The sequence below is a fragment of the Ambystoma mexicanum genome, chromosome 5q (assembly GCF_040938575.1).
Source record: "Ambystoma mexicanum isolate Mex_15411 chromosome 5q, UKY_AmexF1_1, whole genome shotgun sequence".
Taxonomy (NCBI): Eukaryota; Metazoa; Chordata; class Amphibia; order Caudata; family Ambystomatidae; genus Ambystoma; species Ambystoma mexicanum.
The window spans coordinates 1,286,135,772-1,286,160,962 of record NC_090933.1 but is presented as its reverse complement, the minus strand read 5'-3'; the positions used below and the strand labels follow the sequence as shown (position 1 = coordinate 1,286,160,962).

The 25,191-nt window shown below is 46.8% G+C and overlaps 1 protein-coding gene across 1 annotated transcript in view; it reads left to right on the top strand.

The window, feature by feature from the left end:
• Positions 1–25,191, top strand: part of LOC138498393 (tapasin-related protein-like) — a 280,667-nt gene that overhangs the window by 168,183 nt on the left and 87,293 nt on the right. The gene's annotated exons all lie outside the window — the stretch shown is intronic.

Here is a 25,191-nt window from a genome sequence, read left to right as displayed (position 1 = left end):
GTCAAAGCACATGGACCTCCAGAAATGTTAGCTGGAATGATAAGTATATGTAATGTTACCACATGAAAAGAGCCATCCTGTTGGAAGTTTCACATGATTCAAATGACTAGCAGTTATCACTGTATGATTGCAAGACATAGTGTTATTTACACTGGTGCATTTGCGTGACATTCGTGAACACAGTCTCCTCTCGAATGTGGTATGATTGTATTGATCGGTCCACTCTATTTGTCTGCATTTATCCATTTCTTGTGCTTTGCACGTCATAATATAACACATATCACCTTGGGTTACGTTATACGTGATCACACGTGTTAAATTTCTCCACTTCTTGTCGGTTTCTTGACAGAATCGGCAATACTCGTAGACTGAAAAAGATTGTCAAATGTCTGAGTCTTGAACTAAAGAATCATTATGTGTGACGCCGAAAATATGCTTTAAAACCGGAACAGGCGTCGGCACCGCTACTAAACATGTAGTCAATAAAGCTTCAGCATTGGGCACATCAGATAAACAAAAGTGTGATATATTCAGTACTTGCTGTGCTAAATAGGTCCACATATTTTCTTCTTGAGTAATCATAGGAGAGTGTTTTCTCTGTCCTACAAAGGGCTCCTGCGCAACTGGCATCAAGGTTGTTTTCACTTGCTACTGATGTGTTTGTCGCAATTCACAGATCCATGTCTTCGGTCTGGCGGGCTTGTCGGCACTGGCATAGGGTTGCTTGGGGACAACATTATTCATCACTATCAGTATCCCCTTGATCAATGGCACAGATGTGACATTTGCTGCTGGTGACAGAAGACTTCTTAACCCGTCCAAATGGAGTCCATTTAGTGCCACAGTCACACCAACCAGACCCAGGATCTACAAAGCAAACCCAGAAAAGAAATATCAGTGTTGTACATCACTCTCTTAGGTAACATTTGTCTGCGGGTACATATTGCCATTTCCTTCTACCAGGCTCCATTACTAAAACCACTTGATCTTTGCCTGATGCAATGACATCTGCTGGCACTGGTGGACCACTTGGCTGTTCTACCCACACCTTTGCACCCGGTACCATGCTGTCTGAAGAGCCAAAACCGCGATCCCCACGGGTAGTTAACACTGTTAACACTGTAGGAGGCTCCCCTTTCTTAATCAAGGACAACTTAATAGGAATGACTCAATTGGGCCACTCGATCACCCTTGTGGATTGATAACAATTGATCCCCACTATTCATTAGGATGACTTTAATCTTGCCTTGGTAATCAGCATCAATTACCCCTCCCAACACTTGAACTCCCTTCAATGCTAGGCCAGATCTAGGGGCAATCCATCCCATATGCTCTGGGGGAATCTGTACTCCAATCCCTGTTCCTCTTGCATCTAATCTGATTTCTTCATTAGAATGCAAGTCTACCCATGCTGACTCTGGAGTTGCTCGATAGGGAGCTAAAGAACCTGGTGTAACAGTGTTTCTCTGACTCAATTGGGTTGAACCTGCAAAGTAGGAGTCATTAATCGCATCAAAGGAGTTTAATGTTCATACACAGGCCTATTGTTCAATACTTGCACTGCATCAAACACACGATCACGCCAGCCTGCCAAACTGCCTTCTCCAGATTTGCGCAACTGTTCTTTCAGTAACCCATTCATTCGTTCAATTAGCCCTGCTGCAGCTGAGTGGTTGGGAATATGATATACCCACTCAATACTCTTTTCCTGACGAAACTCCTGCACTAATTTGCCTTTGAAATGTGACCCATTGTCACTTTGAATCTGCAAAGGCACTCCATAAGGTAATATGATCTGATCTAATAATCTGATGGTGTTCAATTGGGTTGCACGTTTGCACGGCAAAACCATCAAATATCCCGAGTATGTATCTACAATAGTGCATGCATACTGACAACCTCTTCTGATTGTCATAGGACCGAAATAATCAATCTGCCAAATTTGACCTGGTAATTTTCCTCTTCTCAATGTTCCTCGAACAATTTGAGGTATAGGTCTATGCAATTGGTGTTGGCACACGGGACACTGCAAAATAATGGTCTTCACTGATTCTAAAGGAAGACTGATGCCTCGAGCTTGTGCCCACCTGATAGTAGCCTTTTCTCCAAGGTGCCCACATTTCTGATGGGCCCATTTGGCCAAACCCTCCATATTGTCCTCCCGAGCCTCTGCATCCACTGAGGCAATCTTGGTGTGTTCATCTGCAACAGAATTAAACCAACGTTCTAATGAATCTGTGGCACAATGCGCGTCCACATGATATACAGTGACTTCACTTTGTAACAACATTTCTGCAATATCTTGCCACAGTTCTTTTCCCCACAACTCTTTTGAATGAATCTTCCATCCATTCTTTTGCCAAGTTGGCAACCACACTGCCAACCCATTCGCCACTGACCATGAATCTGTGTACACATAACATTGACCAGGGGTCTCTTGTTTCAATGCTTGGTAAACTGCGTAAAGTTCTGTGAACTGACTGCTCTTTCCTTTCCCTGTCGTTGTCAACATCTTTTTGGTTTTGGGATTGTACGACACTGCTTTCCAGTAGCGCTCAGTTCCCACGTATCGGGCTGAACCATCCGTGAACCAAGCATGCTCTGTTTGTTCCACGGTCAAATCGCTGTAAGGTACTCCGCATTTCACGGGAGACTCACGTTTTTCAGGCACTTCCGGTGGTATGTAATCTGAGGGCGGTATGCTGGCTACTTGCTCATGTAATTTTGCCACTTCACCCTTTCCTGATTTGGCTCTGTCTTGAATGTACCATTTCCATTTAATTATGCTGGCTTCTTGAGCATGTCCTATTCTATGTGTTTTAGGAGAGCTCAGCACCCATTACATGATTGGTATTTCTGGCCTCATCAATACATCATGGCCCACCGTCATTTGCTCAGTATCAACAAGAGCCCAATAACACGCCAGCAGTTGTTTCTCAAACGGAGTATATGAGTTACCAGCATCGGGCAACTTACGACTCCAAAACCCTAATGGTACACGTTTCCTGTCTTGTTTCTGCCACACACTCCAGTTAGCATAATTGTCCTGCACAGACACATTTAATTCCACTTCGTCTTCCTTCAAGGACCATAAATCAAGCACCTGCTGCACGGTGTCTTTCGCCAGCTCAAAGGCTTTCTGGTGCTCTTCCCCCCACTGAAACTCATATTTCTTTCGTGTCACCTTGTAGAGGGGGGCCAATATCTGCCCTAAATGCGGAATGTGCTGTCTCCAAAACCCAAACAGGCCTATAAACTGTTGAGCTTGCTTTTTGTTCGTTGGAGTGGTGAATTCAAGTATTTTCTGTCGGGCTTTAGGCACCATTTCTCGATGCCCATGATGCCACTGAATCCCTAAAAATATCACTGTTTCAGCTGGACCTTGAATTTTACTCGGATTAATCTCCCACCCTTCCTTTTTCAATCCTTCTATAATGACATCTAACTGACTTTGCACGCTGCGCTCATCCTTGTCCTGAATCAAAATGTCATCAATGTAATGAGAGATTTGTATGTCAGGTTTACACGGTATCTTGTCTAAGTGCTCTGCCACCAGCCGGTGGCAGATAGTCGGGCTGTGCATGTACCCCATGGGTAGTCTTGTGAAAGTGTACTGACGTCCACCCCACGTAAATGCAAACTGCTCTTGACACTCTTCAGCAATTGGCACGAAGAAAAATGCATTGGCTGAATCAATCACTGCATACCAAGTCCCCTCGAACTTTTGGACATTCTCAATCAAGGTAATGCATCTGGGACTGCGGGCACTAAGGGAGGAGTATGTTTATTCAACTCCCTGTAATCCACCGTCATCCTCCACGACCCATCCCCCTTTTTAATGGGCCAGAGCGGATTGTTCCATGATGTGGTAATAGGGCGTAATACACCCGCCTCCACGTGATTTTTTGATGGTGTCTGAAATGTCCTTGTGCCCCCCAGGAATGAGGTATTGTTTCATTGCTACCCGCTTGGTTGCTATTGGCACTTGCACAGGGGGCATCTTCAATTTGCTTACAGTAATGGGGGTACAAATCAGTGCGCTCACCCCAAACTGGTACGTTTTACCGCCAGTCCCAAGGTTAGCCCTTCCAAAATGTCAAAGCCAATTATATACTCAGGTATCGGGACAATCAACACTTGGTATTTCTGCCTCTTTAAATTGCCTATTTTCATCTCCACTTGCGTTTGCACTGCGGGGGTCTTCTTTCCCCCTAAACCTGTGATCGTAAACTGTTTGCCTTTAAATCGTCTCGTATTACCATGAATCAAAGAGGCCTCCGCCCCGGTGTCTATCAACGCTCGCACCCCTTGTGTATTTCCTGGCCCCCCAAAAATCTTAACATCAACATGAGGCCGTCTATCCACTTTTATGCGGGCAGACGCTGCCGGAGCTTAGCCGAAGCCCTAGTCAAACTTCGAATGAGTGTGACTTGACTCTGCCTCTAGCATTGCACTCGCCACCTTTCTCAAATCAGCGTATGTCGGCTGGTACGGGGAAGGTGTCCCCATAGACCCTTCATCTTGTTCTTCTGCAGGGGGAGCAGAAGGTGAGGCATCCCCCTTTGGCTTGGTGACTACTTGTTTCCTAACCTGTTTATAGCGCTCTTTTGCTGCAAGTCCTCGCTTTTTGTATAATTCATACATTACTCTGGTTTCAATGCCATCAATTTCTTCATGTGGCACACCATCTTTTAACAAAGCCAAAAACATGTCTTTTCGGGACACTCGGGAGTCTCTGCTATCTTGCCGTCTGCCTTCAGTTCTTCTCTCACTGCGCCCCTCTCTCTCCCGTGGCTTGTTATCGCTCTTGTCCCACTCTCCCAAATCTGCAAGTTGCTTAATGGCATCTGCTACCTCATCAGTAGCCTTGCCTGTCATACCTATGAGCAAAGTCATAATATACTTTTGTATGCGGGTGGCGCAATTCTAAACACCATGTTGCGAGTTGAAACTGAGAGCGGCACGGCTCCCATGTGATCAGGAGCATCTATGTGAATCGCCTCTTTCATAGCATGCTCTCTGACTTTTTGAATTGCTTCTCTCAATGTATACCACTTTGTTTCTTCACTAGGCCAGTCTGTGGTAATGGGGTATTTACGGTTACATGCGTGGGCTATCAGGTGCAACAAAGACACCTGCGTATCTTGACCATTTGCATCAGGGCGCGGTCCTGCCCTTAAGACCTCCTGTACATTGGTGTCAATTGACAGGGGTAAAAAACGCTGTGAATCAGTAGAATCTACCAACAACCCTGCAGCACCCACATCTAGCAATCTCACCATCCATGTCATTAAAGCTTCCCCTGATTTTTGCCTCAAACGGGTAATAATTTCCCCAACCTCCTGTTGTGTGTAATCTTCCAAAGTGGTTAAATCCACCATACCACCACCAGGATTCTGCGGGTGTGGTCCGGCTCGCCGCCTTCTAACAGGCTTCGCCGCCACTGTTTTCTGTTTTACCTCTGGTTTGGGGTCAGACTCTTCTGCAGAACTACTTTCTAGACTGGTGGAATCAAAAATATCCCAATCCCATTTGTCTGGATCCCAGTCTGCGCCAGCGGTAGCGATTACAGTTGCCACCTTTCTTTTGTTGACCCCCTCCCCGTCTTTTCCTATAATTATAACGAGCTACTCTGACTGCTGCCCTCTCGGCCACCGCCTGATATATGTCGGCCTTATCTTTAAACAGTTTCATTTGAATCTGCTGCATTAACGCAGTCTGCCATTCTGCAGCCAGCTCTCTCTAATCGCAAAACCTCATTTTTCATAACCATTTGTCTCTGATGTATTTTCCTATAAGCATGCAAAAGAACCCAACCTCGCCTGCCCAATGCCACACATTCTTTACCACGTTCTACTGAAAGTTGTTGCAAGCATGCAATTACATCAGCCGGATCGGCATCCCCCTATCGTTGATACCGAGTCTCACTTAGCCCGGCACCACAAGCCCATGCCTGAGCCAACTTATCATATGGACTCTTAGTCCAGCCTGGAATGACAACATCAGAGCATTCACCGCCAGCAGGAACACTTTTTCCTGAACAAGCTATTCATTACTGCAAAATGTTACAAACCTCTTTATATCTTTTTTTCTCTTTTCTCTGCAATCACTCCCACAAGCACGCACACACCAGCAGGAGAAAAAAAACTGCTTAACACAGTTCAACACTCACTGCCAACTTACTTTTGTTTGCAAGATAACCGAAGCCTATCTACGTTCAAACAGATGCTGGAATATTTGGAACACTTCATCACAAATAATCCTGCTTACAGCGCCATAATGTATTGCTCTCCTCTGAAAAGTGCACGGAACAACCATAAATCACCAATGCAATTATAGAGCAACTACTTCAACCCATAAACAGACAGACACAATAACTCACAGCCACGCACTCTTTAGAAGATAATCAGCTCTTTACGGCTATTTATTCAAAAATTGAAAGTACATAGGAATAACTCATAAAACTAACATGGACATAGATTGCAGAAGAAGTAAAGAAGTCAAAAGAAATACATCACTGTGAGCGTAATTCTTGTCCTCATCTCGTCCAGAAGCGGCTGGAAGACTCCGGGGGGCAGCCAGGAAGAGAGTGCTACAGCTCACAGGAAGGCCAGACGGAGCGTCCTTCTCTGGCTGAAGTCCCACCTGACCCTTCCGGGTTTCCGCATATATAGGAACTCCACAAAAGGGGAGTTAATTCTCAAACCTTCTGGAATTGCACCTGCGCAGTTGAGGAACAGCCGTCGGTTGCCAGCTGGGTCAATCAAGAGCTCCCCCCAAGGAATGCAGGGCCTCCCTGCTCTAAAAACATGCTCCACGGAGAACAGTAGCAAGTCATAACAACGTTAGTTTTCCCCAGCAGAAATGGCCTTGACTGCATACCAAGTTTGAAAAAGCATGTTTGTCTCAGCACTGTGAATCTAACACTTCAGCAAAATGTGTGCAGCCTTTCACTGCAGAGTGAAGTAAATATCCAACATGGCTCCGAGCGCTCCCAGAATGCATCGCGTGCCCGCGCCATTTTGAACCAAACATGAATTAAGCAGAACAACCACCAGGCTGGCAAAAAAGCACTTTCTCTGCGCCCTGGAAGAGATAGAAGCCAGATTTTACACACCGGTAAGGATGCAGGGTCAGTGTGAATTATCATCTCTGGTGGATACTGGTTACCAAGCCACCCTCCTGTCCAAAAAGGACTTCACCCAACTAAACTCAGGATTGGGGAGGGCCACCAAATTACCCTCACACCACTTCCCGGATAACGCCAACATTTCAACGGGAATGACATTTCTGTCGAAGGGACTGCAGATCTTTAAATAAAATAATTGGGCATAATCGACTGAAACATCTAGTGATAGTCCTGACTCCAGAGGCCACACCTTGTTTACTGCGGAATGATCTCCTTAGGAGGCTATCACCTCTGTAAACAAGGTCCTCTGGACCCAGACTAACAGGGCCATAACATTTTAAATGAGTACCAATTATTTAAGCTTGAATTGTACCTGTCATTTAATTGATCGATTTTCTGAGAAAGTAGAATTCTATTTCAAGAACAGCCAAGTCCCAGACATCACTGTCATCTCTGTAATAGAACAAACTTGTGATGGGAACCTTTCTCCATTCTTGAAAATCAGCCTTCCTCACAGTTTTAAGTGGCAACACCATTCCAAAATCAGAAGTAACCTTGAGTCCTGTGAAACCAGACAAGGAAAAACCAGCTCAAAGTCTGACTGACATTCAGAAAAAGGGTGAACAGTTGTTTTTTCCCCATTCAGTTAAATGTGGAGGAGGAACCGGTGCTCACCAGACTATGCCTGAATAACAGAAGGACCTTCATCAGAGAAGGATTATTAAGAAAACTCCCTAAAGATAAGACCATTGCCACATTTAAATTGATTGACAAATGGGAAGTAGGTCTGGAAACCCCAAATTTCAAACATCTCTGGCTCAGCAGGTGTGTGCTAACATTTTCCATTGGTGACAAAAGCATAGAACATGATTGTTGGGTCGTGAGAGATGTCCCTTCCGCCTTTTGTGCGAATAGAGAACTCTCGACTGCCCAGCAGAGTATAGATACCCCAAATGTACATTTGATCACTGCACAGATAGAGGACCGGATCATTGGTTAACATTATCGACAAATGGAAGACCCTGTGAGTTTTCCTCTAACAGTGTTGGATAATACCGGCAAAGAGGATCTCCGGGTGTTAATGAATGTTCCAAGATGTTCCGGATCCAAGATGGTTTGTTTGTAAGGAGAGCCCTATCTGGCTGTGACCAGTGGGTGGTACCCACCTCATTCCGAAACCTGATGTTGAACCGCACCCATGACGCAGCCGTTCACAGTCATAGGGCGTTTCACACAACATTAGAAATCTTGCACAAAGTGGGCTACTGGCCACACATGGGCCAGGACCTCGACACTTACCTAAAGAGGTATCTTGTGTGTGCTCAATTTCAACCGAGTTCACTCACAAACAGAGCTCCCCTACAAAAAAGGGGAATGACACTGCCTTGGTCAGATTTGCAAGTCGATTTCATCGGGGCAGTCATTGGCCTCTCTAGAGGAAACAAGTACATGTTGACTGTGACATGCTTGTTCACAAAGTGGGTAGAATGTTTTTCAGTCCCAAATTGTAAGGCTAAGACAGCTGCTGCACTAATGATCAATCAAATCTTCTCTCGTGTTGGCCTCCAGCAAAGAATTTAGTCTAATTGACGAAGTAATTTTACTAGTGAGGTGATGGCGACGATGTGGGAGATTCTATGGGTAAAAAGAAAACTCTGCATTGCCTACTGCCTGGCCTCCAGTTGGGCGGGGTATAGAGATACAACAAGACAACTGTGAGTAACTTAACAAAGTTTGTGGCAGACTCTGGACCCAGTTGGGATATCCAATTACTTCTTGTCCTGATGGCTATTAGGTCAATACCATCTTCTGCAATGAAGATGTCTCTATTTGAGCTCATGACTGGACGAAAGATGGTGTTACCTCAGCATCTGCTCTACAGAACTCAGGAGCAGACACTGATAAATATGTCCACTACTCATGAGTACATTGAAAATTTAAGGAAGCACCTCCAGCACGCTTTTGCTTATGCTCAGTGTAATTTAGAAACGTCGGCTGAAGGAATGAAGACCTATTATGACCTACAGACCACCAAGAAAGTAGCAGACAAGGTTTACCTGTTCAATTTGCAAAGGAATAAGACCAAGGAGCAGAGGTTTCTCCCGTCTTGGCATGCTGCCTTTGAAATTGAAGATAAAATATCACCTGTTGCCTGCAAGATCCACATCCCAAAAGGAGAACAGACAGAAAAATGGGTCCACATCAATCAGTAGAATAACTGTCATCCCATAAATGCTTTAGAACTGATTGAGGAGCCAAATGAAAGTTGAGCAGAGGAACTTTCCGAGGAGTGAAAACCCCAGATGGAGGATTATAACAGGTGAGTATTTTAATTAATATTCTTTGGAAATGTAAAAACATTTAATACAACATTTGTAAAATTGATGTTCTCAAATATTGTGTAAATGTTTATTTAATGTTTTCCTCTAATGAATGGAATTCTTAAAATTGATGTCTATTTCTATGAAAATATTATCTCTCAAATGCCATGCTCATCTTCCAGAGAAATGTGTGATTTTTCTTCATATTCAAAATTAAGAAAGCACTTTACCAGTGTGCGCTGAAGACTATAGTCTGTTGTTTAATTGGATAATCGTTTCTGTTCAGCTTTCCCAACACAGGCCTTTAAGTGGAGGGGGTCTGAAATACAAAATTCTTCAATCATTCCAATTTTTCTGTACGACTTCCCCCACAAAGACCAAAGTCGGGGGTTGGTCTCTGCAAAATCCACTACTAAATCACTGTGGGCCTTATCACTAGTTTGGCGATAACCCTTAAATGCAGCAGTAGTGCTATTACCACCACATTTAAGGGTCCGCCAAATCACAGCTTCGGCTGATTTCCCCCCAGCTTTTAGCTGGGGGGAAATCTGCTGAAAATGTGCGCTCTTACCACAGGCGGGAAATCCGCCGGCGGTATGAGCGTGAAATTTCCTCATTGAGCCCAATGGGGAATGGGGCATTCCCGAATGGGCTCAATGAGGAATGGGGATTTCCGTTCCGCCAAACCCGTGATCCGGCGCTATTAGCACCGGGGGGTTGGCAGTAGGGCTATTAACGCTGGCGCTAAAAGCGCCGGCGTTGCCACCCAACTTGTGATGAGGCCCTGTGTGTTTATTTTGAGCAAAGGTGTGGGTGAAATAGTAATTGCCATATGCATTTGTCCAAATCTGTAAACCAAACTACTAGCCTTTTAGGCACACAGGAAATTCGAAGTTGCACAGCACTGCATTTGTAAATTGATGGTGTTCATCGACCAGCGCTAATTATTTCTTGAATTGAAATCTGTAGAAAGAAAAGTATAGTATTGTAATTTGTGTTTCTCGCAACGCATTGGTGTGATTTATTTGTGTAACAAGAAGTTAATTGTGAGTCACAAAGAAGGTGGCATATGTAGTATAGTGTGATTTCTATCACCTATAATTCAAATAAATACAAATATATTTCCTGTACACCGGCCTGGTTCTTGGCACATTGGTAGCTCAGCAGAAGGGATCCAAGGGGCATGATATGAGGCTGAAATAGGGCTGAATAAAAGAACTACATTCATGGTGTATTATGTGACATTTAGCTTGGGGGGGGAGAAACTATGTGTGTTGAGGGTGGCTCTCAAACCATTACACAACTACATCGCATGTTGAAGATGAGGAGCCCGTTCAGATATCTCATTGTCGGGCGCGACATGAAAACTTCAAATCTAAATTTGGCATGCCCAGGAATTTGCTTATTGGCATAAGTCATATGATGCGTATCAAGGCCAAAATCATAAAGGGGTCTGTTACGGATCAACGTAATTTTATTATTACTAATGTTGAGTCACCGGCTGGTTATGAACCCAAAGAAGCCCTGAGATATAAAGTACTGGCCTGTCTTCGACAGAAGACTGGATCAGGAGTCGTAAGAACCTCAGACCTTAAGTTCCTCCAGAGGATCCAAATAGACCAATGGTGCACTTGGAGTGACAAGGATTGTATACTTGTAGGGTGCGGTAGTAGTACGCTCTTCTTATCCATCTGCAGGGATCTTCCTAAAGCTTCATCTGATTTGACTCTTGTAGTGGATCTTTAGTCGGTTCCTATTATAGTAAGGAACACTGAATTAGGAACTTCTTTTCTCCCCAAGTTTTTCTCCTTTTTGCTTCTTTCCCTGGTCCTTGGATTGCGCTGACTCCTAGGATTGTATGTTCTTCTATCACTTTCTGTTTTTTCATTTTTTCTAGTTGTTTATCCTTTTGTTTTGTTTTCTTGTATTGTGTATCGTATTGTTTGTATTGTGGTAGCTCTCTCCGACCTACGGGTGAGTTGGCCCTTTACAAAGACTAAAATAAATAAATAAAAATAAGTTTGCTGCTATTAAAAATATTAACAGATGGCAGCAATACATTACTAAACTGGCATGCTGTGGAAGGGGAAAAGGGAATCTGTTTGTCGCAATCCATGAAGGTGTTGCCTGCTTCTTGCTTGGAAGTCCACTAACTGATCAATTGGTCCTTGATAACTTTGTTGCCTCTAATATTGTTGTAGCGCCTAAAGCCTTGATAGATAAAGCCTTTGTGTGTGACAGAGCAAAGAGCATTGCACACATTCATGGGAAAATAAGCATACACAGAGTTTGCACGTCCCTCTATTGATCAGAACCTGTGCCGCTTTACCATGCTTCTCCATTTTAACTTGCTTCCCACTCGCATGGTTAGGGGTGCTTGGGAACATACTTTCATTGAAGAAAGGCGATGTAGGATTTGTAATAATTCTTTTGAGACTTATTGCAGAAGATCAGTTTTGGGCCACAGTTATAAGCGCTCAATCGAATGTTATTACAAACTCTGCATACATGGTTTGGAAAAGTGTAAGTGCTACGCTGGCAGTAAATGACACCAGTGAGGTTGTAACATAATAATAGATGATCCTTATGTAATGGGAAAGAACTATATATTTAAGGTGACTGTTTGAAAGTAAGTGTTGATATATTTATTTATATGATATGTGTTAAGGTTTGGGGATAAAACAGATACAAAGCATTTTTAAAAGTTATATACATCTTCTTCCAACCCATAATGCTTTCCAGCTTTCTCTCTCCCAGAACCGGCAAACCGTACGTAGTTGTTTTCAGCTCCAGAGTAAACTCCAATGTGAGCAACTGAAGCCCCTTTCAGCTGGACTCCGGCCCTAACCTCTACTTAGGATCCAGAGGCATCCAAACAACTAGAATCTTGAATGGCCTATTATGCTGACATCCCATCACTGCCCTGACCCAGGGACATCATTTGGGGGTCTCTAGGGATATCTGCGACCCCTCGCAAGGCCTCTGCGACCCCTATTAAAGAGAGTTCTGGCATGGCAACACTCAATGTCTCGTAGGGAATGTGAATTGAAGGGTCTGTTTCCGCACCGGCACGCCCTTCTGCAAAATCGAGTAGGATCTTGTTCACGAACAAAGGACCATGCAAAGTGCACTCTGGGACTTGTGGTTTTAGACTTTACTGAGTATCTAGCTTAAGAAGCAAGGTGAATTGGGACATGAAAGAGGGCGGCTGACTCAAACGCACAGCCGTATATACAAGTAACTAACATTAAATGGCATGGACTAGTTTTAATGCTGACATAGTGCATTCTTTGGCTGATAGTTCTGTCCTGGCCCTTTATGCTACTTGTCCTACTGCCGTAGTGCTTTGTTTTGCTTGTAGTCCCATCCCAATGGGATATTTATTTAGGGCCTCCATAGACCGTCAAGCGGACCTCCAGCCAAAATCAGGATTCAAGCAAACGCTGACCAAGAGAACCATGGCTCCCTCGGTCACCTGGCCGGTGGAGACCACAAAGGCTTCCTGGGAAGTGATGGACATCAGGGCACAGAAACGATACACTTTTCAACACTCGATTTTATAGCTGGCACGTCCCCCATGCCCTGTTTGAAACCTTCAGCCAGACCTGGATATTTAGCAAATAGGAACTTACATTCTGGGAATTTTAGGCCTTCTCAATGGTCAAACCAATATCAGCGGCCTAATGCTGAGTCACAAAACATTTAAGCACATGTGGAAAATGAGATTGTGGATCTCAGAAAATGTGCAAGTGTATCCCACTTCTGTGGGAATTAGCGATGCAGAGACGATCCAAATAATGTGCCCAGGCCTGAGGTGTGGAACTGCAAATAAAATGAGCAAAAGAAAGGGCAAAATATACCCCAAAAGGTAGTAAGAGGGTGGAGACCAACCGAACAAACAGAATACTGGATGAAATTTGGAGTGGCCATGTAAATACATCAGCAATGCAAAAAATAAATCCTCACAGTTGCAGAAGGAAGGAAAAGAAGGCATAGTCACAAAAAACGCACACCTGATTTGCTCTAAGCATGCCTGCTAGAAAATGCTCCAATCCTGAACTGGAGAAATGTATAAAATCCTTTTAACTCATGCCTGGATCATGGCTGATATAGAGAAAAGGGGGACAAAGGCTTCAGAAGGAGTATTCATTCCTTGAGCTACCCGAGGTGTACCTTAGGTGTAGGTCGACATATGCAATGAAATGCTGCCAGGGTAGAAGGGTGGTCTGACCCCACCTACATGCCCTCACAAATGATGCTTCCAGCCACCTTGCATAGCTTTGCCACTCTGTCTTTTTGGATGACGAGGTCTGGTTGGGTGGCTCATCTCTGATAGGGAACATCTATACTTCTTGACCCCCTCGATGACATTTTAAGGCAGGTCCATTCTTAAAATGTGGTTGGTATCTAAAAAAGTTGTATGTCTGCACCGGTTTTGTATATCATAAAATGTAAGCTTTTGTGTGTTTTTATACCCGTCAGTTACTTTAGGGGCTAACAACGGGGTCGTATGTCATGGGATAGTGTTGAGGTCAAAGGTCATATGACATCAAACAGGTGATGTCATCGGGTGTTGATGTCTCCTCTGCCACCCCAGGTATTTTGGTGAAATGACGTCCCTGCCCTGACCCCCAGTGGAAAATGAAATTATCTTGAAATCCCATGAGCCACTGTGAAGGGTTTGATAGTTATAAAGTTTATCACACAGATTAAATACCAAAACATCCTAGCCCAACTCAACCTATTCTCAGAGACCACGTCTTAGTGCCATTTTACCTACGTAAACAGTGACCATTGTATGTGAAGTGGTGGGCCAATGGCCTATCCGAATTCCTGTGCCAGAAAGTAAAATACCATCACACGTGATAGACTAGTATGTAAAGGTGTTATCACCTGAAGAGTGGGCACTGGAAAGACACACAGTGATGGTTCCCAATGTGACAGGGGTGTTTTATCTGATGTTTTAAATGTTATTTCATGTGTGTTTTATAATGCGCCAAATTGACAACAATGTTTAAAAGCGCCTGAGGCAGGGGAGAGATGGGGGTGTAGGGAAATGCAATCGACCAATAATGGTCGAGTACAGGGGAGTGCACAGTCTTAGTAGACAACCATAGCATACGAATCACCACAAGCAACTAGGCAAACGCAATAGGCAGCAGAGTGGCTCAAAGAGCTATTATAAACAAGCATTGGCAAAGCAAACACTTCTGCCTTTTGTGTATGCGTGGGTAGGCATTTTCCCGACACCCCCATAATGATAATACATGGCCATAAGGAAGGAACATCTTGAACATGGTGTGAGTACTTGGGCATATGATGGCAGCGCCTGAGCAATGCTTGAACACCAGCCAAAACTGCTGGTTTTACCAATTCTTTTTTTTTTAAGAGGACTTCAGCAGCGATGACACACATAGACACACAAGTGGCGCAAGGTACACTTGGTTAATATATTTTAATTACACCAGTAGTATTTTTACAGCTGCAATCAAACCAATAACTCTCAGAGGACTGCTTTGCAATAACACTGGCAAGCATATCTCAGAACAAATCTTAATGTTACGGCTTGATAGAGCTAGCAGGGAGATGCAGGTCTTGGATGACAATGCCCATAGGATTTGGCTTGGCCATGGGCAGTTAAACAGCACACACAGGTTTTGCATCACTCCCACACATGCCATGGCAATGGTTATGGCTTCTAGACGGCATTTCTTTTTTTAGTGCTACCTATTAGCCAACACTAAAAAGCAGGCAAGCATGAAGGTGTCTCAGGCATTGACGGAGTCAAAAAAGGTGGCCTGAGTATTTTAAGAGGTCATGTGTGGTTCAGAATTCTGGGAACTCTGACTGTAACAGATCAGCTTTTATCAAACCTTTGTAATTTGTTTCAGTTTTCAGATGCAGGAAGATCGTTCTACAGTTTAGATGTGAACACAGCAAATTGAATGTGGTGGATCCACAGGTTGTCTGCTGCAGATCTCAAATGTCTGGTTGGGGTATAGGGCAAGGGGCCCAGGGTGGGCCTCTAATGTGCTACTCTGCTGTTTGCAACACAGACAACAATCATCTATTTTAGGGCATGGCTTCCTGGCTTGATGGATTCACTCTTGCAAAGGTTTGGGGCCGGTCTCACAGCATGGTTTTGGCAGACGCTGAGTTGATGTGACTGGAATTGAGTGAGTCCTACTACATAAAGTTGCAGTAGTCTAGGGTCACCTCTACCTTCTGGCCAATTCCCAGGTACGGTGTGATTTTGCATAAGATGTAGAGTTTTTAAATGGTCTTTGCAGGAGATTGATTTGTGGGTTGCGGGGCATCTGAGAATCGAAGATGACGCCACAATCTTTTAGTGATTAGGCAGGGAGGGTGTGGTGGAGGGTGGGACCTAGTGAGATTACCTACTTGAAGGAAAGGCTGTGTGGGACAGGGTACCCAAACATAAGGAAGGAATTTTATCTTAGCGTTGAGAAGGCAGAGGCTTGTTAGGCACAGCCGCTCGTGCACGGCCCAAAAACAATTAAAGATCTTGTCACAGAGAGAGCTGTTAGAGTCCAGGTTGAAGGCTGTTTGAGCATCTCTGCGAGAAGTGGTTCGGGATGGAGGCCACGGTTCTGATTTATGCATTGAAGAGCCAGGGGGGAGAGTGCAGATCCCTGTGAGATGCCTAGGCTTAGTCTCTTCTAATTTAACACAGCTCGGGCGATAAGCCATGAAAGATGCTATCCATTTGAGGGGGGACCTTTTATGTCCATGGTGGGGTTTAGTCTTTTAATGAGGTTAGTGTGGGCCACAGTATCATAGACTGCTGAGAGGTGTAGCATAATTATTTGTGATCGAAGGTTTTGAGGGTGTGTTCCTGCATACAAATAAGAGCAGTGCCTGAACTCCTAAAAGGTCTGAAACCTGACTAGTTGTCATGGAGTAAGTTACCCCTTTTACTAAGTTATGGTCGCTTCACTATAGTGTTGTTTCCCTTATTTTATGGTGTGCATGAGCAACTGTCCATCTTTTTATGTGAGGAGGACGAGTTCCACGAGACTGGCATATGAAGCTGGATTCTCTGGTGACTTTAACCCCTCGTGCCTGTATCAATGCTACATCAAATCCAGCACCCATAAGTAGGGTGAGACAAGAAGCCATGGTGTTTCTAGGTGCAACAAGACTCATTCACTACTAACACCATCCCACCCAGCATTAAGGAAGCATGGGCCACCACCCTCCTCAAAAAACCCTCATTAGATGCCACCATCGCCACTAATTATAGACCCATCACCACAGTACCCTTCCTTCTGAAAATTATAGATAGAATTGCTTCTACCCAAGTACAAGCCCACCTTGAAGATAACAAACTATTAGGTGATAGACAATCACGTTTCCACCCTGGTCACAGTACCGAAACAGCTCTACTGGACCTAAAAAACCAAATGGACGCGGTCAGGGAATCAGGAAACCTGTGCATTCTGCTCCTGCTTGATCTGTCTGCGGCATTCAACTTAGTAGACCACAACAAATTATGCCAAACCCTTGCAAATAACTTTCATTTCTCTAGGGAAGCGACTTCTTGGATCAAATCTTTTCTCAGACCGCACCTCAAGAGTAGCCATAGGAGATACAGCAGCTGACCCCGTTTCATCCCTCTGGGAGTCCCCCAAGGATCCTGCCTCTCTCCCACTCTATACAACGCTGATACCAAATTACTCTTTGCAGCACTAGGCGCAATGCGAGTAATTTACACAAAATTTGCCGATGACACACAAACACATATTCCTATCTCAGGCAACTTAGAACAGGACGCCATCTGTGTGAATAAAATCCACGCCATCATCCAAAACTAGATGGCTGCAAATAGTTTATGCCTAAATGGAGAAAAAACGGAGATCCTCATATTAGGCTCTCCAGCCCGTCTAAACAAGCTGCATCCACTTTACACTTCTATAGTCATCGACAAAACGCCCATCCCAATCTCCAATCAAGTAAAAACCCTAGGACACTATTTGGACTCAAGCCTCACCATGTGCAAGCACCTCAGCGCCCTTGCCTCAACCACAGCCTATACCACCAAACTTATCTGACTAAGCCGCTCATTCCTCACGCAACAGAACTGCATCACACTAGCAAGAGCCCTTATCTTAACCAAATTAGACAACTGTAACATACTCCTACTAGGCACCTCGAAAAAAAAACATCAACAAAATGCAGTTATTCCAGAACAAAGCAATGAGATCAGCCCTAGGTATAAGCAAAAGGGATCATATATCGCACCACATGGGAGAGGCACATTGGCTACCCATCCAAGCCAGGATACTCCACATAAAACTCAGTCACTCATAAATGTGTCACAGGCAATGCCCCAATCTACCTCAACAACTGTCTAAACCGCAAAGCCACAGCCAGATGCCTTAGATTCAATGTTAACTTACAGCTACACGTCCCACACTTTAACAACGCAAGAACAGGCAGCTCTAGTTTCACTGTAGCAGCCTCTAGAATTTGAAATTCACTCCCTGCCAACATCAGTAATTAGTAACGAACCTACACTGAATCAATTTAAGAAACTCCTCAAAACTTGGCTCTTTAATAAATACTGAGCACCTTGGTCACTCTTGTAATGCTACCTTGCATGACTGATATAAATATTGTATATAACTCTTGTAACCACTGCATATGTAACAACCAAGATTAAGTATTCGTAGTATTTTTACATGCAACCAGCAAGTCAAGCTTTCCCTGTAACTACGCCGTGATACCCATGGGTTTGGGCATACAACAAATGCAATATATAATAAAAGGGGGGGGGGACAGAAGGAGAACACAATAACAATCTTGCTAGGCCTTGTGTCATTCAGATCGTGCAAGTGTGGGGAGGAGGGAGGGAAGAAGTGCCGGGAGGAGCGTAAGGGGGGGAAGTGCAGGTAACTCAATAAGTGCTGCCGGAGGGTGACTCATAAGTGCAGAGAGACAAGAGACTGTAGGGTTGCAGATACAGTGCCTTAACTTGGAGGCAGTACGAGGGCAACTGGACATGCAGGAGCCTGGGCTTGATTTTCAGTGGGTGGCCAGGTGACCAGTGTGCGGAGTAGTCAGGGACATCAGCAAGGGAGAGGAAGAAAGAAAGTAGAAGCAAAAAGGAAGGTCTTGAGTTGCTTCTGGAACCCGAGGTGGTTCTGCTCAAGTTTGAGAGAGGCAGGGAGGCTGTTCCAGAGGAAGGCCCCAGCCAAGGAAAGATATTTACCCCCCACTCTCTGCTTGGAGAAGCATCTGACCCTCAGAGAGTTGGAGGTGGATGAGCAGAGGGCTCAAGAAGGAAGATGTTTAGGAAGAGAAAGTTGGAGATAGTGCGGTTCCAGGCCCCAGAAAGCCTTGTGGACGATGCAAAGTTGATCCTTGCAGCCACAGGGAGCCAGTGGAGAGATTTCAGAGATGGAGAGATACAATCCCTGGGTTGGATGCCAATGACAAGTCTTGGAGTCCTGTTTTGGATAAGTTGAAAAGGTCGAAGAGTAGAGGCAGGCATATTTAGAAAGAAGCTGTTGCAATAGTCCAGCCTAGAGAGGACCAGGGTTCCGGAGACAGTGAGCTTCTGGGGGAAAGTGAGAAAAGGCAGAATGGGAGGGCTGGAGTCGAAGATGACACCAAGATTCGTACCCTCACAGGAAGGAGCAGGAAGAGGGCCCAGGGTGGGCAGCCAGAGAGAGAGAGGAAAGGAGGGAGCAGGTGTCCTGATGAAGAGGATCTTAGTCTTACTGGCATTAAGGCAGAGATCACTGGTTCAACACCATTCCCGAATTGCGGCCAAACAGTTTGGTATGAGAGAAGGAGCAGAGGTGGCTGAGGGAAGCCTGAAGGAAGAGAGCTGGGTGTCATCCACATAATACTGAAAGTTGTTTCACTTGTTAACACTGACTAAGATGGTTCTCCTACCACTGAAAGTATGGATGAGGAAAAATGAGTACCTCAGAGATCAAGCCGCTTGCTCACCTCGTGGCTGGATAAAAAGGCAGAACTCCTTCTGTGTTCTTTTGGTGACCCGCGAAACACAGCAGAACCAAGACACTGCATTTCCCCAATTCCACGATGATGCTGACAGCATTAAACACATTAAAAGCCTTGCACACTTCCAATAGGCACATGATAGAAGCAAACACCCTAATTTAAAAGGTAAGTAATCACAGGAACACCTGCCAGATCTACTTAATATATACATGTAAAAACATCTAGCAGACATGACCACTCTGAGCGCATGGAGCAGGTCATGTTAAGAAAGAACTAATATCAAGAAGGATTACAGAGAGTCTCACAGCTTGATGGGTATAAATGGGGCTTGGAAACGTCAGTAAGGCCACTGAACCAGAGGAAGCAGATATGCTGTTCAGAAATCCCTGCATGGACAAGGAAAGCCCCACCTGGAGAAAGGCTGTGGATATTTGGAGGCCCCGTTGAGAGTGACTCGGAAGAGTTTGGGAAAACACTTTACCCAGTGAGAGGTGGACGGCTAAGGCTGATATTGGGGCTTAGACTCCCCTCAACTAACTACCAACTCCCTGGACAGAATTGAAGCATGGGGCTTTCCAATACCAACACAAAGGAGAGAAAGAAAGAAAAAAATAAGTCTTTTGACACAGTTTGTGAAATTGGCTGCCTGATAAAAAGATCCCCCAGATGAAGAAGAGAGAATGATATGATATATGATATGATATGGTATTTGTAACGCGCCCATACACAAGTGTTTCAAGGCGCGACGAGGCAGGGAGGGAGGGAAACAAGGGGAAGACAGACAAACGATCCTACTAGGCCAGGTGTCATTCAGATCGCGCAAGTGCAGAGGTAAGGGGAAAAAGGAGAAAGTGCAGGGGGAGGAGGTGGGGGGGAAGTGCAGTACAAGGTAAGTGGCGTAATAAAATAATAAATAATAAATAAAAAGGGCCAGCTGGTGGCAAGTGCGAGGTAAGTGCAGAGCAAGTGCTGGGAAGGGGGCTGTAGGGATACAGTGACAGTCCCACAGTGCAGGGGGAGCCAGGGAGGCAGTGCAAGTGGAGAGCGGCTGGGCCCTGGACCGAGGTCGCTGAGAGTGGCCCAGATGCAGGTTAAGTGCAGAATTCAGTGGGGAGTTAAGCAGGTTTAGCAGGGGAGAGGGAGAGAGAAGGCAGAAGCGAAGAGGAAGGTTTTGAGGTGCTTCCGGAACCAGAGATGGTTCTCCTCAAGTTTCAGGGAGGCAGGAAGGCTGTTCCAGAGGGAGGCCCCTGCTGCGGAGAGAGATCTACCCCCAGCTCGTTGCTTCGAGAAGCGGCTGACCATGAGGGAGTTGGAGACGGATGAGCGAAGGGCTCGTGAAGGAAGATATTTAGGAAGAGAGAGTTGAAGGTATTTAGGCCCCAGGCCCCAGAAGGCCTTGCGGACAATGCAGAGGGTTTTGAACTTAATCCTCGCAGCCACTGGGAGCCAGTGAAGAGATTTCAGTCCAGGAGAGATACGGTCCCTGGGCTTGAGGCCAAGGACAAGTCTCGCAGTTCTGTTCTGGATAAGTTGCAGAGGGCGGAGAGTGGAGGCAGGGAGATTAAGATAGAGGCTGTTACAGTAGTCCAGCCTTGAGAGAACCAGGGCTCGGGAGACAGTGAGCTTCTGGGGGAAGGAGAGGAAGGGAAGAATACCTCTGAGGAGGTGCAGCTGGTAGTGTGATTTCTTAGAGACATCAGATATATGAGGAGAGAAGGAGAGTGTGGAGTCGAAGATGACCCCGAGGTTTTTAGCCTTGCAGGTAGGGGCAGGAAGGGGGCCAAGGGAGGCCGGCCAGAGAGCTGCAGGGAAGGAGGGAGTGGGTGTGCCGATGAGTAGAATCTCAGTCTTACTGGCGTTAAGGCAGAGGTCATTGGCGGCACACCATTCCTGGATAGCAGACAGACAGTCGGAGATGAGGGAAGGAGAGGAGGAGGCCGAGGGTAGCCTGAAAATGAGCTGGGTATCGTCCGCATAGCACTGGAAGTGGGGGCAGAGAGCGGCGATGCGGTGGGCAAGGAGTGCCAGATATTGGTTGAAAAGCCAGGGAGAGAGGTTGGATCCCTGGGGGACACCACAGGTGGAGAAAAAGATGTCAGAGAGGAAGGAGCCCATTTGGACCTGGGAGGGTCGACCGGAGAGGAAAGAGGTCAGCCATGCCAGAGCCTGACCAGTGATACCCAGGTTATCACGGAGACGGTTGAGCAGGATGGCATGGTTGACAGTGTCAAAGGCAGAGGAGAGATCGAGCAGAATGAGAACACAGGGAGTGTTGGAATCGAGGTTCAGGAGTAGGTCCTCACGGATGTTCAGGAGAGCAGTTTCCGTGCTTCTGGCCGCTCTGAAGCCGGATTGATGGTCATGAAGATTACCAACAGATTCAGCATGGAGGTTAAGCTGGGAGATGGCCAGTTTCTCCAGGAGCTTGCCCAGGAAGGGAGTAATGGAGATTGGGCGATAGTTGGCCGGGCAGGAGGGGTCGGAAGAGGGTTTCTTGAGGAGGGGGTGCACAAGGGAGTGCTTGAGGGGGGATGGGAAGACTCCAGAGGCGAATGAGTGGTTGCAAAAGTCAGCCAGGGCAGGAGCCAGGGAGACGATGTGGTCCTTGATGGTTTTGGAGGAACAGGGGTGAACCTGTTTAGACGAGGCTTTCATAGATCGGACTTGTCTGGAAACCTCATCAGCAGAAAAAGGTGGAAATGCAGAGAAGGAGGGCGGAGGGGCGGCTGCAAGAGAGCAAGAGGAAGAGCCGGGAAGAGAGGGAGGGAGGAGAGAGGAGGAGAGTGAGGACAGGATGTCCTGAGTTTTTGAGATGAAGTGCAAGGCCAGTGCAGTGCAGAGGGCCTGGGAGGGGACAGGAGAGGTAGAGACTGCAGCAGGGTTGGCCAGCTCCTTGCAGATTTTAAAGAGTTCGGCCGAGTTGTTAGATGCCTCAGAGATGCGGGCTTGGATAAGGGCTCTCTTCTTAGTGAGAATACACATGGAACCATGACACCCATGGAAACCCATGGGTGGGCAGGGTGATAGCCAACTTTACTCCGTGGACAGCAGAAGAGACTACTACAGGGAGGAAGCATGTGGGTGTTTTAAGAGACTGTGCAGAGGAGGCCACCAGGGGGCGCAGGCGTGATGGCTGCCTGATCGTTCGGCTCCCCTGAAGCCCCGAGAGATTTGTGGAGTAAACTGCGATAAAAGGAACGTTATCCTCCTACAAAGCTGAATCCAGGTGGGGGAACTCCTGGGGATTCCGGCGATACCTTCCCGAGCTCTGGGGGTGCCCGGGTCCCTGAGATATTTGGCTTGGAGCTTCCGTGCTCCCTCTCCCCCCTCCAGGCCCGTGCCGCGCACGAGGTGAAGCTCCATGGCCAGGCCCCTCCTCCTCGCAGATGGGCGCTCCACCGGGATCAATCTGAGGAATCGAGACCCCGCACCTCTGCCGGCATCGCTGAAAGCTTGTGGGAGCCCCTCGGAGACCGTCGCCCTCGTCCGACGAGCCCACTCTCCGCTCCCGCTGCGGCAGTTTCGGACGACAGTACGCCCCGGGCCTCCGCGGCCGGACCCCGGCCTGCCGCACATGCGTCTGTGAGTCTCGCCCAGACCCCTCACTCTTCTCGCCCCCCCCGGCGGTGGGGAACATCTTTGCAACAACTACCACAAGGACTCCCCCCGGCTGCTGCTGCGACACAACCCTCAGAGGACTACACCTAATAGGCCTGGGCCGACATGGAAGCACGCCTGGGCCCCTCTGCGGAGTGCAGGGCCCATCGTGGGGTTCACCACCCTATTTAGGGGCCTACTACTTGCCATCCACAGCGACCACCACCCCGGCAACCTTTGAACGCACCCACCGGCCCCACGTCGGAGTAACCGTCAGTACTGGCTGTCGGGGGCGGGGGTTGGGGCCCGACCTGCCCGTCCTAACCACCACACCTCACCGGAGTTGGTACAGAACCGGGGGGAGACCTCGAGGAACATTGGGAAACCACGAAGATCTAGAGGTGGAGACACCCCCATGAGTTGGAAAGAAACCCTGGCAGGATACCAATTCACTCCCCGAAAACAAGAGATGGAGATCAACTCCCCACCTACGCCAACCCCCAACATGAACACCATGCAGAACAATATCTAGACAATCCTAGACGAAATCAGGGGGATGAGAACGGACATGGGAGCCAAGCTAGCTGACCTCACCACCAAGGTCTCCACGTTGGAGGACAGAATGGAGGGGGTAGAGAACAACCAGGCAGCCACCATCTTCTTGGAGACCCAGATGGAGGCAAGGTTTAAAGAGATGCAGCGGCGCGAGGGGGAACTCCGCCTCAAAGTGGATGACATGGAAAATCATGAACGGAGATGTAACCTGCGATTCTTCGGCCTGACGGAGGTGGAGGGGGAGACCCAGACCGGCCTGGAGGGCGAAGTTCAGGAGATCATTAGGATTGTCTTCGGAATTGACTCCGGGGAAACCATCCTGATTGATAGGGTTCATCGAGCTGGCGGAGGCGGTAGGGGCCCACGTTACGTGCTTGCGAAGTTCCACTATTATAGAGACAAAGCAAAAATACTTGAAAGAGCTAGAACTCTAAGAGATACAATACGACAACTCCAGGGTGGCAATCCACCAGGACCTATCCGCCCTCACGCTACAAATGAGGAAAAAATGTGGTCTGATCACTAGGTGGCTGCAGGAAAAGGGGGTCCGGTACCGCTGGGGGCACCCATTCTACCTATCCTTTGAATGGCAAGGGGAAAACTTTCAGCTCGTTACAGAAGAGGACATCCAGAGAGGCATCGACGAACTGATCGGGGTCCCCCCCGGGCCCTCGGGGGAGAACGGCAGATCCGACTGAGGCCCGTGCCGCGCCCCACGGGGCCCTGACCTCGGCCAGGGGAAACACAAAGTGAAGGGCACCCGGAAATTCAGAAAAACCAGGCACCCCTCGGAGGGACGTGGAGGACCCGCATGATTATCGGATAGAGGAGAAGTTAAAAGGAATGCATTGCCGATCTGTTGTGGTTCACTCGCTCACTCGCCCTCCGTGGCCGTTGGCGAATTGGGGAGAAACATTTGTTCCACTTTTGTTGACTCCAAGGCCCATGCGATGGATCCGAATGATTAAGAGGGAAGGGGAGAAAGTTAAGAAATGTGATGTTATTGTATTGTATTGCATTTGCCCGCAGGGCCCTCATGGGCCCCTCCATGTTTGGGGGCGTGTTATGTTGTATTGTGATGTTGCCACGGTTGGCGAGGCTTATGCCGAAATTGATGGTTGAAGGTTTCGGGTCCCACCTGTCTGAAACACGGAGTGGTGGTGTTCTCGCTTGTCAGAAGGTGCCCAGGTGCGTCCCCCGAGACCTTCGAAACCCCCCCGATTCACACTGGAAGCTAGTTCACGGTGGGACCCTGCCCCTATGAGACACAAGACACGCAGCGGGAGTATAGGGGGCTGGGGCGGGGGAGGTCTTGTAGAAGGATTGTTCTCCGACTTAACCTGTAAAATGTTCCTATGGGTATAACCTGGAGGGTACGATTGTGATAAAAATGGAGCAGTTTCTACATCAAGGACACTAGATGGCTCAGGCTCTGTTAATACAAGGCAGAAGGACCATATGAAGGGTTAATTGAGTCGATCTGATTCAATGGACTAAGTGACAGGTCATTGGGCCAATCACGGAGTGGGTTTGGTGAAAAGGAAGCTGTATGACAACGATTGTTTTTTCTTTGTTTTTGTTGTTGTTGCCAGGAGA